The following is a 6,174-nucleotide window of genomic DNA, read 5'->3' as shown; positions in this document are numbered from 1 at the left end:
TCGCGGCTGGCCACGCCCCCGGGTCTGGCCACGCCCCATCCCTGACCACGCCCCGAGTCGGAACACGCCTCCGAGGTTGGCCACGCCCCCTCGAGTCTGGCCACGCCCCCACCGCAGCTGGCCGCTGCTCCGCCCGTCTCTGGCCACGCCCCCTCCCCGCGGCCAGGAGCCGCCGCCGCGGCCTCACGGGGGTGGCGCGTGTGTGTGTGTGAGCGCCCCCTGCCGGGCGGAGGCCGCGCGGCGCCGTGGGCGGACACGAGCCGCGGACGCGCGGGGGGACGGTGCAGAGGCACTGACGCGCGTGCACACGGACGGACACACGGACACACGCGCTGTCGAGGACGGGCGCTCAGCCACGCGCACCCGGAGGGACGGACACGCACGCGGCGTGCACACACGCACACACCTGCCTGCACGCGTACACGGGTGTGCGCGCCTGTGCAGGACGTGCTCTTGTACTTCCACGTGCAAACTACCCAGCGTGCACACACACACACACACACACACACACACACACACACACACGGCACAGACAGGTGCACAGATATACACATTCCCACGGCACGGACAGAAACACGCACACGTGGCACATACAGCACATACAGGCACACACACAGCACATACATTGCACACACACAGAGCACATACATTGCACACACAAACAGAGCTTATAGGCACACAAACAGCACATACATTGCACACACACACAGCACATACATTGCACACACACACAGAGCTTATAGGCACACACACAGCACATACATTGCACACACACACAGCACATACATTGCACACACACACAGAGCTTATAGGCACGCACACAGCACATACATTGCACACACACAGAGCACATACATTGCACACACACAGAGCTTATAGGCACGCACACAGCACATACATTGCACACACACACAGAGCTTATAGGCACGCACACAGCACATACATTGCACACACACAGAGCACATACATTGCACACACACACAGAGCTTATAGGCACGGACACAGCACATACATTGCACACACACACAGCACATACATTGCACACACACACAGAGCACATACATTGCACACACACAGAGCACATACATTGCCCATACAAACAGAGCTTATAGGCACGCACACAGCACATACATTGCACACACACAGAGCACATACATTGCCCATACAAACAGAGCTTATAGGCACGCACACAGCACATACATTGCACACACACAGAGCACATACATTGCGCACACACACAGCACATACATTGCACACACACACAGAGCTTATAGGCACACACACAGCACATACATTGCACACACACAGAGCACATACATTGCACACACACACAGAGCTTATAGGCACACACACAGCACATACATTGCACACACACAGAGCACATACATTGCGCACACACACAGCACATACATTGCACACACACAGAGCACATACATTGCACACACACACAGAGCTTATAGGCACACAAACAGCACATACATTGCACACACACAGAGCACATACATTGCACACACACACAGAGCTTATAGGCACGCACACAGCACATACATTGCACACACACACAGCACATACATTGCACACACACACAGAGCTTATAGGCACGCACACAGCACATACATTGCACACACACACAGCACATACATTGCGCACACACACAGAGCTTATAGGCACGCACACAGCACATACATTGCACACACACAGAGCACATACATTGCACACACACACAGAGCTTAAAGGCACACACACAGCTCATACATTGCACACACACAGAGCACATACATTGCATATACAAACAGAGCTTAAAGGCACACACAGAGCACATACATTGCACACACACAGAGCTTATAGGCACACAAACAGCACATACATTGCACACACACAGAGCACATACATTGCACACACACACAGAGCTTATAGGCACACAAACAGCACATACATTGCACACACACACAGCACATACATTGCACACACACACAGAGCTTATAGGCACACACACAGCACATACATTGCACACACACACAGCACATACATTGCACACACACACAGAGCTTATAGGCACACACACAGAGCACATACATTGCACACACACACAGCACATACATTGCACACACACACAGAGCACATACATTGCACACACACAGAGCACATACATTGCCCATACAAACAGAGCTTATAGGCACGCACACAGCACATACATTGCACACACACAGAGCACATACATTGCCCATACAAACAGAGCTTATAGGCACGCACACAGCACATACATTGCACACACACAGAGCACATACATTGCACACACACACAGAGCTTATAGGCACGCACACAGCACATACATTGCACACACACACAGCACATACATTGCACACACACACAGAGCTTATAGGCACACACACAGCTCATACATTGCACACACACAGAGCACATACATTGCACATACAAACAGAGCTTAAAGGCACACACAGAGCACATACATTGCACACACACACAGAGCTTATAGGCACACAAACAGCACATACATTGCACACACACAGAGCACATACATTGCACACACACACAGAGCTTATAGGCACGCACACAGCACATACATTGCACACACACAGAGCACATACATTGCACACACACACAGAGCTTATAGGCACACAAACAGCACATACATTGCACACACACACAGCACATACATTGCACACACACACAGAGCTTATAGGCACGCACACAGCACATACATTGCACACACACAGAGCACATACATTGCACACACACACAGAGCTTATAGGCACACAAACAGCACATACATTGCACACACACAGAGCACATACATTGCACACACACACAGAGCTTATAGGCACGCACACAGCACATACATTGCACACACACACAGCACATACATTGCACACACACACAGAGCTTATAGGCACACACACAGCACATACATTGCACACACACACAGCACATACATTACACACACACACAGAGCACATACATTGCACACACACAGAGCACATACATTGCACACACGGAGCTTAAAGGCACACACACAGCACATACATTGCACACACACACAGCACATACATTGCACACACACACAGAGCTTATAGGCACGCACACAGCACATACATTGCACACACACACAGAGCTTATAGGCACGCACACAGCACATACATTGCACACACACAGAGCACATACATTGCACACACACACAGAGCACATACATTGCACATACAAACAGAGCTTAAAGGCACACACACAGCACATACATTGCACACACACACAGAGCTTATAGGCACGCACACAGCACATACATTGCACACACACAGAGCACATACATTGCCCATACAAACAGAGCTTAAAGGCACACACACAGCACATACATTGCACACACACAGAGCACATACATTGCACATACAAACAGAGCTTAAAGGCACACACACAGCACATACATTGCACACACACAGAGCACATACATTGCACATACAAACAGAGCTTAAAGGCACACACACAGCACATACATTGCACACACACAGAGCACATACATTGCACACACACACGGAGCTTAAAGGCACACACACAGCACATACATTGCACACACACAGAGCACATACATTGCACACACAAACAGAGCTTATAGGCACACAAACAGCACATACATTGCACACACACACAGCACATACATTGCACACACACACAGAGCTTATAGGCACGCACACAGCACATACATTGCACACACACACAGCACATACATTGCACACACACACAGAGCTTATAGGCACGCACACAGCACATACATTGCACACACACACAGAGCTTATAGGCACGCACACAGCACATACATTGCACACACACAGAGCACATACATTGCACACACACAGAGCTTATAGGCACGCACACAGCACATACATTGCACACACACAGAGCACATACATTGCCCATACAAACAGAGCTTATAGGCACGCACACAGCACATACATTGCACACACACAGAGCACATACATTGCCCATACAAACAGAGCTTATAGGCACACACACAGCACATACATTGCACACACACAGAGCACATACATTGCGCACACACACAGCACATACATTGCACACACACAGAGCACATACATTGCACACACACACACAGAGCTTATAGGCACACAAACAGCACATACATTGCACACACACAGAGCACATACATTGCACACACACACAGAGCTTATAGGCACGCACACAGCACATACATTGCACACACACACAGCACATACATTGCACACACACACAGAGCTTATAGGCACGCACACAGCACATACATTGCACACACACACAGCACATACATTGCGCACACACACAGAGCACATACATTGCGCACACACACAGAGCACATACATTGCACACACACACAGAGCACATACATTGCACACACGGAACTTAAAGGCACACACACAGCACATACATTGCACACACACAGAGCACATACATTGCACACACACACAGAGCTTATAGGCACGCACACAGCACATACATTGCACACACACACAGAGCTTATAGGCACGCACACAGCACATACATTGCACACACACAGAGCACATACATTGCACACACACACAGAGCACATACATTGCACATACAAACAGAGCTTAAAGGCACACACACAGCACATACATTGCACACACACACAGAGCACATACATTGCACATACAAACAGAGCTTAAAGGCACACACACAGCACATACATTGCACACACACACAGAGCTTATAGGCACGGACACAGCACATACATTGCACACACACACAGCACATACATTGCCCATACAAACAGAGCTTAAAGGCACACACACAGCACATACATTGCACACACACAGAGCACATACATTGCCCATACAAACAGAGCTTAAAGGCACACACACAGCACATACATTGCACACACACAGAGCACATACATTGCACATACAAACAGAGCTTAAAGGCACACACAGAGCACATACATTGCACACACACAGAGCACATACATTGCACATACAAACAGAGCTTATAGGCACACACACAGCACATACATTGCACACACACAGAGCTTATAGGCACGCACACAGCACATACATTGCACACACACAGAGCACATACATTACACACACACACGGAGCTTAAAGGCACACACACACAGAGCACATACATTGCACACACACAGAGCACATACATTGCACACACACACAGAGCTTAAAGGCACACACAGAGCACATACATTGCACACACACAGAGCACATACATTGCACATACAAACAGAGCTTAAAGGCACACACACAGCACATACATTGCACACACACAGAGCACATACATTGCACATACAAACAGAGCTTAAAGGCACACACAGAGCACATACATTGCACACACACAGAGCACATACATTGCACACACAAACAGAGCTTATAGGCACACAGAGCACATACATTGCACACACACAGAGCACATACATTGCACATACAAACAAAGCTTATAGGCACACACAGAGCACATACATTGCACACACACAGAGCACATACGTTGCACGCACACACAGAGCTTATAGGCACACACACAGCTCATACATTGCACACATGCAGAGCATACAGGCACACACAGCACATACAGGCACACACACACGACATATAGGCACACACATAGCACATACATTGCACACACACAGCACATACATTGCACACACAGCACATATAGGCACACACAGCACATATAGGCACACACACAGAGAACATACAGGCACACACACAAAGCACATACAGGCACACACACAGAACATGTAGGCACACACAGAGCACATACATTGCACACACACAGAGAACACATATAGGCACACACACAGAGAACATACAGGCACACACACAGAACATATAGGCACACACACAGCACATACATTGCACACACAGAGCACATACATTGCACACACACAGAGAACACATATAGGCACACACACAGAGAACATACAGGCACACACACAGAGAACATATAGGCACACACACAGCACATACATTGCACACACACAGCACATACATTGCACACACAGAGCACATATAGGCACACACACAGCACATACATTGCACACACACACGGAGCACATACAGACATACACACAGAGCACATAGAGGCACACAGACACACACATGGCACACATATAGGCACATACACCACACATACACACACACA

This window comes from Colius striatus, chromosome 13 (assembly GCF_028858725.1).
Source record: "Colius striatus isolate bColStr4 chromosome 13, bColStr4.1.hap1, whole genome shotgun sequence".
In the NCBI taxonomy this organism is placed as follows: domain Eukaryota; kingdom Metazoa; phylum Chordata; class Aves; order Coliiformes; family Coliidae; genus Colius; species Colius striatus.
This window is presented reverse-complemented; position numbering follows the sequence as displayed.